This window comes from Camelina sativa, chromosome 15 (assembly GCF_000633955.1).
Source record: "Camelina sativa cultivar DH55 chromosome 15, Cs, whole genome shotgun sequence".
Taxonomy (NCBI): domain Eukaryota; kingdom Viridiplantae; phylum Streptophyta; class Magnoliopsida; order Brassicales; family Brassicaceae; genus Camelina; species Camelina sativa.
In genome coordinates this window covers 8386116-8399882 of record NC_025699.1, presented here as the reverse complement: position 1 = coordinate 8399882, position 13767 = coordinate 8386116, and the positions used below count along the sequence as shown (strand labels likewise).

Below are 13767 nucleotides of genomic sequence, written 5' to 3'. Positions count from 1 at the left end.
ATACCCTATAAAAATAAGGTTTATAGTCAGTTACGTGTCCAATGCTCCGACCAACCTTCTCAACATTGTAACTTCCATTCTAAGAAACTTCAAATCCGAAAACCTCGCCAAAAGCAACTCTTCTCATACCACCAAATTCCGAAAACCTCCTCCTAAAACGAACACGACACTGCTCTATATGCATATCTATTTGTATTTATAGTCATTACAAACGATGGTCTTATTGATAAGCAAAAAGACCAACAAAAAATTTGATAAACCATGGTTTCAAAACCGCTATTCCTCGTGCTGCTTCTCACGGTGGCATTGGTCGTGTGTCAGACCGGATCTCTAGTCACAGCGGAAGAGGAAGGTTCCGAGACTTCTAGTTCAGCGATAAAGCCTCTGGTGAAGATTGTGAAGGGCAAAAAGGCTTACGATCGACTTCATCAACGTCTTTGGGTTCTCCCAGACTCGGTTCTCCACTCACTCCAGATTTGAGTAAACAAACCCAAAAAAATATTGAGAGAGAAGAGAGAGTGACATCGACGAAGTGGCGTGACATCGACGATCTTCCCAAGATTCAGGCCAACTACACGGCGTTGACGCCGCTCTGGTTTTTAGGTTTTTCGATGGGAAGTTGTTTGCTGAGGATGAAGAATATTAGGAGCTCTGAATGGAAGCTTTGGCGATTCAGTCCCTGGAGTTTTTGCTTGGAATTAGAGTTCTTAAATATCAGAACAGATACCGGCGACGACCGGCGACCACCTCTTCTCCTCCGTCACATGCGTCATCTTTGTTCTTTACACGACGCGTCTCATCTGTGCTGTGGCACCTACAAGCCTCTTCCCTAGCGGTTTATTTTGGTTTGGGCTTTTGTTGGTTTTATTGGGTTTGTTATGTTTGTTTAACCAAGCATGCTCAGTCATGTTAATCTCCGAAAGTTTAGGGTTAACTAGATTGCACTCATAGCTCTGCCAGGTCCTAAGTTCCTGGGACGGGGTATGGTTGTTTAACACAGTCTTGTTTTTACTTAGTTAGTTTGTCTGTAAATTTTGGCTTTGTTGTTACTTGTACCTTTTCTTTGGGGTATTTTAGGGTTGAATCTGGCTCCTATTGAGGCGATGGTTATGGTTCAGTTTTCGAATGAATATTTTGCTTTGGTTAACGTCGGATTGATTTGGATTATTTTGGTTGAACACCTCTATAACAAAAGAGGTTAATGATTTACCTTTAATAAAAGAAAAAAAAATGATTTTACTGATAATAATTCATTTTCATTTCAGTTTATTTTTTATATCAGTTTTGAAATCAAACAAAATTTATTCCATATTCCTAATTATAAGCAAAATCTTCCAACATTAAATTATGAAATAGAATCTTGCATTCAACATAAGATATTGGCCGTATTCATAAGTGTCCGAAACTTTTTGTAATTTTATTTTCTCTTTCACTTGAAACTATTCTTGGTACATATGAATCTAGCAGTTATTCAAATCAATGAAATTGCTTCTTTGCTAAAAGTTAAAAAAACTTTGACTAACGAAAAAGGGGAATCAATTAATAAGTATAAAACTTTGAAGACCACAAAGTTATATAAATAGAGTCAATCTTTAAGATTAGACAAAAATTAGAACATTTGAGTTCCTCCATAGATTTCATAGGAAAAAATTACTATGGGTAGTATGAAAGCTTTGGTGATGTGTTTATTTGTTATAATATTTGCAGTTTTATTGTCTAGCCCCAACACTTTCGCTTCAGGTACATTTAAAGTGATATAATTTTTATGAAATTAGTAGTGATTATTTCAAAAGCTATATTTAAATATGTAGAATTTGTAGTGACCATTATATTAATTCTATGTATATATATGGACATGCATTCAAATTTTTTGTTAAAATTCTATTATAGAATATATTCGGACATGTTCTATGACTATCTTTTATTGAAATATTATCTAAGATTAATTTACACATGTTTATACCGATTATGTTAACATATATATATGTGTGGACGTGTATAGGTGCAAGGATCGAAAAATTCTCATTTGACCACTGCAATACTTTGTGTTCGGATCATTACGGATGGTTTGAATGTATGAACGACTGTGAGATGGCTGGATATTCTAAAGGTGGACAGTGTGCTTCTCTTGGTATTACAGCTCCTCTGAAATGTTGTTGCCAAAAGTAATCCAAACTTATATCATCTCTCTCAAAATTGACAATCATAGTGTTGCATTTATTTTCTTTAAGTTATTGGACATAATTTGTATCGTGTTTTTAACTTTTTACAAATAAATGCAATGATATAAGTAGACAATTTATTATAACATAATGATGGACTTCCTCACTCTTTCTATAATTTCACTAGCAATAACTCAATATTTTCATATTATTATATGTTTTGAATTTGAAGAAGAAGATGTAAAGATTTAGTCAAATTTACACTAATAAAAAAAATCATTGGTTGCTAATTTTAAATAAATAGTGACAGGCAATAGCTTGGTAAAAGGATTGGTTTGTGTTTAGCAATATAAATGATAGCCAAGTATAACTGATCTATTTTTTCTTGAGAACTATTGTACCAGTCTAGATATAGAGCATGTGTTTTACTTACGATTACATGATATATGTTCTCCAAACAAAAATTTGAAATCTATTTCACCCCGTATCGAAAGTTTTAAAATATATATCTTTCTGCATCTAGATTATATTTGTTTAAGTTCTTAGCTCGAAACCAAACTATCGACCTTCAAAAATAAAATTCTGATTCATTAACAAATACGACATATTGTCATGAAACCCAAAAATCCCCAAATTTCACATTTCAAACATCAGATTTTGAACACCATAACTAATTTTGTATCAATGTTATTCAGTTATCTGAAATTTGATCGTCGCGCTCGGTCAAACCGGGAGAAAACTCTAGCACAAAATTATGATTTTACTTTTAACAAAAAAAACAAAGTTAATATTTTTACATATAATATGTAACTTTCATATTCAATATTAATTTTGAAGTCAAATAGAATGTCTCACATAGATACCTAATTATAAACAAAATTTTCTAATATTTATGGAACAAATCTTGTATTTAAACTAAGGGGGTGGTATTGGTTTGAGATTTTGAAGATTTTTGAAGAGTTCAACAAAATCATAAAAAATGAATAAGTGAAACATTGTTAAAGATTGCTAGAGTGTTTTGTTGATTAGTTTTCTAAAATCTTGTAAAGTCCTCCAAACAATTCTTGTATTTTTATGATACTTTCCATGACTTTATTTTGTAAAGAAAGTGTCTAAAATCATGAACCAATAACATAATAATTGAACTCATTAACAATCCTAGATTCTTTTGTTTTAATTGAATAACACAAAACTTTTAATGACTTTATAAAAGTCTGAATCCAATAACCCAGATTTGTTAAGATTTTAAATGACTTTTTATAAATCACAAACTAATAACACTAAACTTTAACAAAGTTTAACAAAATCTTGATCTAATAACAACAAATTCTACATAACATTTAAAATCTTTAAAACTCTATTCAAATCTTAAACCAATAACCCCCACTAAGATTGGTTTTTAAAAAAAAAAGAATATATTGATAAATTGTATTTGACCATATTCACAAGTGTCACACACTTATTTAAATTTTAAGTTCTTGATTTCATAGACTATTCATACTATGAATCAAGCAATAATTATTCAAACAAATGTAAATGTTTTTTTGTTAAAAATAAAAAACTTTGACTAAAAAAAAATGGAAAATCAGTTAATAATAATAAATTTTGAAGACCAAAAATTTATATAAAGAGAGTCAATCCGTAATAACAGAAACACATAAAAACATTTGAATTCCTCAATTGTAGTAGAGCTTACAGAAAAGAATTACTATGGCCAGTATGAAAGGGTTAACTTGTTTCCTTCTCATAATATTTGCAGTGTCGTTGTCTAAGCAAAATGTTTTGGCTTCAGGTATATTTAAAGTTTGATTTTCACTTTCATAAGCTATATTTAAATACGTAGAATTTGTAACGACCATGTTTTTGATTTTATGTATATATATAGACATGCATTCAAAAGTTTCGTTAATTTTTTTTTTATTTGGACATGTTCTATAATTATCTTTGCATGTTTATACGATAATGTTTAATATATATGTGCACATGTATAGATGCAGGGATTGAAAAATTCTCATTTGACCATTGTATTCATTTGTGTACGGATCATTACGGATGGTTTGAATGTATGAACGACTGTCAGGAAGATGGATTTTTTAAAGGTGGACAGTGTGGTTCTCTTGGTATTGCAGAACCTCTGAAATGTTGTTGCCAAAAATAATCCAAACTTATATCATCTCTCTCAAAAGTGTCAATTATAGTGGGCACTTAATATGTATCTTGCGTTTATTTATTAAAGTTATTGGACTTAATATGTATCTTGCTTTTACAAAGAAATGCAATGAAATAAGAAAACGTTTTCTTATAAATAAGTATATTTCTTTTGAAATCTATATTTTATAAAATGTATTCTTAATCATACGTTAATAGCATAATAATGAGGGAGATTTGCAAGAATACATTTTTTTTTTACTCGTAACATATCATTTCATTGATTAAAACTGATCAATACACAATTGTTCCAGGAGCCATATTGGCTTGTTTACAGAATCAGCATAGTAAAGAGAAGAAGTACATCCAAATTGTGCCAATAAATGAGCTGCCTTATTACAAGATCGTTTTGTAAAAACACAATTAACACATTCAAATTTCGATAACCAACACTTTAGATCAAGGAGTATGTTTGTAAGCTGTCTGTGTCGTAAGTTCCCATTTATAATGTTTATCAGCACTTCACAGTCGCCTTCCAAAATTAATGATGTATATCCTCTGATCCAAGATTGTTGTAATGCTATTAGCATAGCTTTGGCTTCCGCTTCCAATGGTGAAGATGTGTTTGATAATCGCGTTGCACCCCAGGTCAATGCAGATCCCAAGTTATCACGAATGATCCAATCTCCTGTTGCTTCTCGATTTAAACTATTATATCCAACATCGAAATTGAATTTGATATAGTTGATAGGAGGTGGACACCAACGCTGAATATTACGATTCTCGATTCTCTGTTGATTGTGTCTTTCAATGCCATGTGTGAGATCATAGAATTGTTTCGCCTCCGATTTTGCCCATAATACAGTTTTAGATGGACTCTCTCTAATGTTGTTAAAAATACTGTTGTTCCTTGCTTTCCAAATTCTCCAAAGTATACATATAGGTGTCATTGATTCAGCACTTGATGTTGAAGAATTGAGAATTGAGGACAAGAGATTTGAGAGATTCTCTTCTGCATCATCAGCTAAATTTGCTGTGTCTAAATGGGAAGTATGTGAAAACCGCCATACCATTTTTGCAAAAGGGCATGCAAATAACGCATGATTAATAGTCTCTTAGTCGACATCTAGAGCAGATTGTGTCCAACTGCATACTTCGAGATCTTAATCTTGTTAAGGAGGGAAGACTCCGAGATATAATTCGCCATAAAAAGTGCTTAAGATTTGGAATAATAGGTAGTCTCCAAATTTTATTCTTCAGCTCAGGTGATCCATATGGTATATCCGGAGGAAAGTCACACGACAGGGGGTCATGCATTAAGAGCCAATAGCCTGATTTAACAGTATAGTCTCCAGAGGTACTATAATTCCAAATGAGTGTATCTGCCTGATCGTTTTGTGTAAGAAATAATGTTTTGATTTGATCAATGTCTCTGTGTTGAACTTGTGATTGGATCTTTTCCATATCCCATGATCGTAATTGTTCTGACTGTGTCATAAGAGTGTTAATGGTTCCTGTATTTTCACCACTGATCATAGATATTGGTCTTGGTGGGTGTGTATCAAGAACGTTGTCTATGCCTATTCTGGCTGTTTTCCCATCTCCTATATTAAATCTTGAACCCTTTTTATCAAAGAGATACCAACTAAAATTGATGACCAACCATAAGATTGGTTTCTCATTGATTTTGCATCTAACACCGTTGTATCTCTGTAATAACGAGCCTTCATTATCTTTGCAAATAAAGAATCTGGGAAATGGATTAGACGCCATGCCTTCTTAGCCAAAAGAGCGTCATTAAATTTTTCTAGATCTCGAAAGCCAAGTCCCCCTTCTTTTTTTGGATGTTGAAGCTTTTTCCAAGATATCCAGGAGATTCCCCGCTTTTGTGCATTTGTTTCCCACCAATATCTCATGAGTAATGATTCGATATCTGTTATAACACCTTTTGGTAATTTGAAACAAGACATCGCATAAACAAGCATGGCTAGTGCTATAGACTTAAGCACTATTTCTTTCCCTGCAGGGGAGAGCCTCCTCGCACTCCAGCTAGACGTTCTTTGCTTTACATTAGTGATTATATAGTCAAACATTTCTTTCTTTTTCCTACCGAACTGCTCCGGCAAACCCAAATACGTCCCACCTCCTCCATGATTTGGAATATTAAGAATTGCTTTTAGTCTATTCTGTGTTGTACCATATACAGAGGAACCAAAAGTTATCAAGGATTTTGAGGTATTCACTTGTTGACCCGAATAATACTCATAAACATCAAAAACATCTTTCAATGCTTGGCAGTTTTTTTTGTTGGCTTGACAAAAAAAGAGACAGTCATCTGCAAACTGAAGATGAGTTCTTCTTGGTGCATTGTCGCTAACCTTTACGCCCTTAATATCCTTATCCTCTACTCGTGATTGAATAAGATGACTCAATATGTCCGAGCAAAGTATGAATAAGTAGGGAGAAAGTGGATCTCCTTGTCTAATCCTCTTTCGGGTTTGATGTGGCCAAATGGTGAACCATTTATTAGGACGGAGTAACTCACCGATTCAACCGTAGCCATGATCCAGTTGATCCATGTATCGCAAAAGCCAAACAGTTGCAAGGTAGATCTCAGGAAGTTCCATTCTACACGATCATAGGCTTTACTTACATCAGTTTTGACTGCCATGTATGACTTTGCAACTCATTTCCGAACTTTGAGTGAATGCATGACTTCATGGGCTATCATGACGTTATCTTGGATTAGTCGACCTGGGATAAATGCAGCTTGTGCATCCGAGATTATCCCATTCAGATGTTTTTTAAGCCGTCTAACTAAGCACTTGGAGATGATTTTATACATAACATTACAAAGTGCTATGGGCCGATAATCTGAGAAGGTGGTTGGATTTTCTATTTTTGCAATTAGACATATGTTCGTATGGTTTAAGCGATGTGGCATTGAGGACGTATTGAAGAATTGTTGAACTTCTCTTATTACATCAGTTCCAACAATGTCCCAACATGTTCTGTAAAAACGAGCAGTGATACCATCGGGACCTGGAGCTTTGTCCTCACCTATTTGACACACTGCTTCATAGATTTCTTGAGCTTCAAAAGGCCTGGTAAGTTCATCATTCATATCAGATGAAACCCGAGGTTGAAAATCTGAAAACACTCCTTTTGTTACTTCATGACCATTAGTAGAGAAGATGTTTTGAAGAAACTCTTGTGCATGTTCCCCTATTGCCTTGTTTCCATACAACACATTACCACAAGCATCCTGGATTGAATTTATCTGATTTTTCGTGAATCGTGTGTTAGCACAAGCTTGGAAAAAGCTTGTGTTACGGTCTCCCTCCAGCATCCATTGATTCCTGCTTTTTTGTTTCCAGTGTTTTTCTTCATCCAAATATGCTTTTGTAAGCTCATCTTCGATTATTGGGATATGCCTTCGTATAGTAGAATCGAGACTTTCCATCGCTGAGTTAAGTTGCGATTGCAGTGCCTTTATTCGGGTATAAGAGTTCAGTTGATTATCATGTTTGAGCTTTGCCATTGCTTTCCTACATGAAACTATTCGAGTGGATATATGAGTATTCTGGTCTTGACATGCACTGTTCCATCCTTGTTTAACCACCTCTTTAAAGCCATCGATGTCGCATAGTCTCTTGTCAAAATAAAAAGCTTTCCTTCTGTATGGGGTTCCAGTGTTAAAGTTTAACAAAATTGGCTTATGATCATAACCTGTGAAGTCTAAGAATTCAACTTCAGCATAAGGGAAAGCAGCTCCCCATGGCCCATTTTGAAAAGCCCTGTCTAAACAACATTTTACAGTATGGGAATGTCTTTCGCCTACCCATGAAAACTTATCTCCTCGGTGTCTAATGTCTTCAAGATCACAGATTGATATCATGTGTTGGAAGTCTCGAAAGGTCCAAGCAGCCCTGTCTGGACCTCCACGTTTTTCTGAGGAGTCGAGTATCTCATTAAAGTCTCCAATAAGAAGCCATGGATCAGTTCTGTGGTAAGATATGTTTTCAAGTCTTTCCCATAAATGGTATTTTTCAGATTGGACAGGGTGACCATACACACAAGACAATAATATCAGCTCCGATATTCCCATAAATGTTTGCAAGAATACATTTTGTCCATATCATTTTGCAAAAATATCAGCTCTTGCTATCTATTTTGAATAATATCCAATTAAATTCTAAATCCAACTCTAAATATTAAACTCTACTCCCTCAAAACTATACCCTAAATATAAAATAAAGAACCCAAACTTGAAAAAAAAATTAAAAACTAATTTAACATATTGTAATTATATAAAATGGCAAAAATAAAAATGAGAAAAATGTTATTTTTGAAAAAAATATATAAAAAAGTATTAATAACAATTTCTCTAATAATGATGCCCTTCCTCAGCTGTTTTTATAATCACACTAGCAATAATTCAATATTAATGTATTATGTATTATGATATTTTTGAATTTGAAGACAAAGAGGAGATATTTAGTCTAAGTTACAATTTAAAATAGAAATTATAAAATTATTATAATAAAATAAATTATTGGTTGGTGACTTTATATAAATAATGACAGAAGAGTTGAATTGTGATTTTAAACACCATAACTAATTTTGTATCAATTTTATTTAGTTATCTGAACCTTAATCATCTCGCTCGTTCAAACCAAGCAAACTCACGTGATATATCAAGATTCCTGTGCATAAGTTTGACACTACTAGCCTAGCCACTTATACAAGTAATATCAATAAAATTTTGATTTAAAGTTTAAACGTGAATGGAGTATCAATAAAAAACGTTGACTAACAAAAATGGAAATCAATTAATAATAATAAAATTTTGAAGACCAAAAGTTATATAAATAGAGTCAATACAGTATGTGAGATCAGAAACAAATAAAAACATTTGAATTCCTCTATAGTATAGAATCAAGAGATAGTTTAAGAAGTCAAATACTAAAGAATAACTTTTTTTATTAATACCAAAGAAAATAACTCAAAACTTTGGTCTCCCTCAAACTTTCAGTCTCTCAAAATTTCATAAGTTGTGTCACATCTCAACACCTCTTTATATATTACTAGCAATTGACCCGCCATACGCGCGGTAGTTAAATTAAGGTATATTTTGGATTTTGTTATGTATATTATTTTTTTGGTTACGTAAATTCATCTTTACGTTTGTTTTTGTATTTCATTTTGGTTGCTTATGTTGTTTTGTTGGATATTTTTTATAAACATAAGTTTTGAGTAAGTATAATTTAGTTTGTTGTTTATTTTTTAAAAATTGAGATTATCTTGTGTGCTTTTTAATGCTTTTTTAAAAAAATTATTATAAGAAGTTAACATTCACTACAAGAAAACAGACAAATAGCGACTGCACTATTAGTCACTATTTAGTCGCTAAACAGTGTGTTACGACTAAATAGCGACTAAAACCAGTAGTCGTAAATCGAGAGTCGCTAAAATAAATAGTCGTAAAATTAGTCGCCAAATAGCGACTACATTACGACTATTTTGCGTAGTCGTAAATGTAGTCGTAATGTAGTCACTAAATTTAGCGACTACACTACGATTATTTTACGACTATTCTAAATAGTCATAATGTAGTCACCAAATTTAGTGACTAATTGACGACTAATTTACGATTATGTATTTCAAAAATATTATAATTATAGAGTATTATTATTAATAATATATACTATTTTAATAATAATATATTTTTTTATTAATTATTTTTAAATATATATCAGTTATTGAATAATGGGTTGTTATTGGAATGAATTGATATTTAAAATAGAAAATACTATATATTATTATGAAACCATGATATCAAAAAAACTGTATTACAAAATAAAACTAAAAACATAATTAAAAATAAGAATACAAAGAATACATCATACTACTAAAAAAAGAAAGTAAATATTGGAAATGCAGAAAACAAGATAAGTAACCCTTCGCAGGTTTGTGTTGTTCGACTCCATCATATCTATTAACCTCCCAGGAGTAGCTATAACGATTTCCACAGCTAAATCCATAGGCAAGTAATCACTATCAGAATAGTCCACAACAAAGAATAAGAAATCTAATAGTTTGAGAAATGTCACGAAAAGCACTGAGCCAAAGCACTTCACCTTTCTGGAGATCACGCACTTGAGGCCCTTTTGGAACTCCACCATAAATACAACTAGTCTTAATTTTTGAGGATGAACCAAATTTAGATGCGTCTTGCTGTATCTGCACAGCCAGTTCACGTGTTGGAGCAAGAACCAAGACGATTGGGCCGTCCCTAGGAGCTGAGAAAAGTTATTTTGAATCAGTACAGCCTTGACAACTTAACATCGAACAAGAACCAAGAAAAAGAACTTCACGAGCAGAACTCAAGCGTTACCTAGAATTGGTTGTGCATTGACATGGACGATTGCAGGTAGTAAGTAGGAAAGAGTCTTTCCAGAGCCAGTTTCAGCAATGCCAATAAGATCACGTCCCTTCATTGCCATTGGCCAGCCCTAAGATTGTATAGGCGTAGGTTCAGTGAAACCAGCCTTCTTAATCTCTTCCAAAACATAATCTAGGCCTATCAGGAAACTCTTATCAGTAGATATATACAAAAGAACTTACATAGACATGTAACATAGACTGATAGACATGTAACAAATGCACTAAGCAGAAAGACAGAGAAAGATAACACAATTACCTCTTCAGCCCCATGGGAAGAACAACAGTAAGTCTTGTTATGTCCCAGCCTGCCACCATGTTTCTGCAGTGGTTTTTCAATCTGCACAAGCACCAAAAAGTATGAGACATTACACACTATCCAGTCCAGAAAGAGACAGAGAACAAACCTTGGTAGGGCCTATTCCATCCTGTCTTGCCTCAATAGTGTTGCCATTAGAATCTAACCTTCTCTTTATGATAACCTTACAACATGTTTCAAAGACCAAATTGTTTTCTAACCTGATGCATGGTATACTCTTCTGCAATCTCTCCGGCCAAATTCCTGACATACTCATGGCCCCACGATCCAATGTCACCCTCTGATCCAGTTAACCTATAGTTTAAGCTTTCATGAAAAAAGAGTATCGTATAACCAAGGATTATAGCAACACATAACTTTGTCAAATTCTACCAAGAACCACTAATTATAAATCTGGTAAGGCACATCATAAGAGGAACACAAAAAGGAGAGTGTAGCAATAGGTAAGAAACTCCTACAACAATAGCAAGAAAGCATACCCTTTCACCTTCAGGAGACAGAAAGTATATCAGCCAACATTTTCTGCAAAAACAGCGAATGAGATCTTATAATACTCAGAAGAAGGAGCAAGAAGGTGAAGATGGGATATAACTTAAAACGTTTGAAAGCGTACTTTGAGATCAGACTCCGACATTGTTACATGAAATTCCTTGAGAGTTCCATAATGAGGACGGAGAAACTTGAGGGGTTTTGGGACTGATGTCATGGAGCTTGTTGAGTCACGAATTTCCTTCCTACAAACCAAAAAATACGGAATCAAGATTAGACTACGAAATAAGAAGGAAAAATAAACATGAACAAAAAATCCATTAAACAAAAATACAACGAAGATGATCAGAATATTTCCACCCAATGTTAATAGATATACTATGTCTGCTTAATAGACCAATCTGCAAAAGGCTGCTCTTGAAAGAATGAGAAGGGAAGAGACGCTTCAGGTCCACAGCGCCGTCGTCCGTTGAGGAGTATCGTGGAGAGGAGTTTTATTCCGCGGGCTAAAAAGAACAGGGCTTAGTGGATAATGTCACAAAATTAGGAAAATGAATTGGGCTTGAATGTCTCAGTTCGAAAATATGGACTTATTTCGAAAATATGGGTTTATGAAAAAGAGGGATATGCTGAGGTGGCAGCACCAGGAGTGAGTAAACTACACTTTATATATATAGATTTTGCTAATCCTAATCCTAAAAGGAATCCTCACATATCTAGATAACTCCTAGACATTTGATCCTTATCTCTTTGTCAACACAAACACAATAGGATTAGGACTAGTTTCCATTTTAAGCTTTCTTCAAGCTTACTCCGATATTCTCCTCATTAAGCTTGAAGCTCTGTTTCAACAAGTCTTGAGCTCCCAAGAGATCCCTCATTACTCTGAACTTATTCTTGTCTAACGCTTTGGTGAGTATGTCTGCTCTTTGCTCAGTTCCTGGAACATGCTCCACCTCAATTTGGCCACCCTCAACCCTTTCTCTAATAAAGTGATAACGCCTATGTATATGTTTGCTTCTCCCGTGGAAAACCGGATTTTTAGTGAATGCAATTGCCGACTGATTATCGATCCTGATAATGACCTTCTCTTCTACAGCTCCGGTAATCTCTACCATCAAATCCTGCAACCACACAGCTTACTTTGCCGCCTCAGTTGCAGCCATAAACTCTGCTTCACATGACGACAAAGTTACTACATCCTGTATCTGCGAGCACCAAGTGATAGGACCTTCTCCAAGATAGAAAATGTGTCTCGAAGTGCTCCTACCATCATCTTCATCAACATTATGGCTACTTTCACTATACCCTATTAACCGAGGCACCTTCATCCTTCCATATGACAAACCAAGAATAATGGTTCCTCTAAGATATCTTAAGCATTGCTTCATAGCTGCTCCATGCGACTCCCTAGGACTCTGCATATAACGACAAAGAATTCCAACACAATAGGAAAGATCCGGTCTAGTATGCAACAAGTAGCGTAGACAACCAACATTCTTTCTACAAGTAGTGGCATTGATCTCTTTCTCATTCTCTGCCTTCGACAATTTTAGCTCTGGTTCCATCGGTATAAGAACCGAATTGCACTTAGACATTCCTGTTTCTTCTAATATCCTCTTGGCGTAACAAGTTTGGCTCAATGTGATACCACCTTGATGTTGATCCACTTGCATACCAAGGTAATAAGTCAGCCTTCCCAAGTCACTCATTTCAAATTTAGAAGACATATCCTCCTTAAATTTGTTAATAACAACCAAGCTTGTTCCTGTAACGAACAAATCATCAACATAAACTCCAATAATGAGAAGATCACTACCAATGCTCTTTCGATAAACAGAGGGCTCCTTAGAACATTTAAAGAACTGCAACTCCTGAAGAATATGATTCAATTTGTTATTCCAAGCTCTACTCAAGCCATACAAAGCCTTATGGAGCTTATACACTTTCCCTTCATGTCCCTTTTGTTCGAATCCCTCAGGTTGAGAAACGTACACTGTCTCCTTGATCTCACCATGTAGAAAAGCAGTTTTGACATCAAGATGGTGAATCTATCAGCCATGAGACGCAGCAAGATCGATGAGTAGCCATATGGTTTCTATCCTAGCAACCGGTGCAAATACTTCTTCAAAATCAACTCCATACTTCTGAATATAACCTTTAGCAACTAGTCGAGCTTTGTATTTATTGATACTGCCATCAGAG

General features: G+C 34.3%; 2 long non-coding RNA genes across 2 annotated transcripts; one reads left to right on the top strand and one right to left on the bottom strand.

Annotated features, from left to right (window-relative positions):
• LOC104746035 lies at window positions 3798-4470 on the top strand. Its single transcript, XR_760814.2, has 2 exons — window positions 3798-3954; window positions 4154-4470. It is a non-coding gene; the product is annotated as an uncharacterized LOC104746035 (long non-coding RNA).
• LOC109129337 lies at window positions 11236-12052 on the bottom strand. Its single transcript, XR_002035642.1, has 3 exons — window positions 11687-12052; window positions 11553-11595; window positions 11236-11367 (listed from the first exon to the last, which is right to left on the bottom strand). It is a non-coding gene; the product is annotated as an uncharacterized LOC109129337 (long non-coding RNA).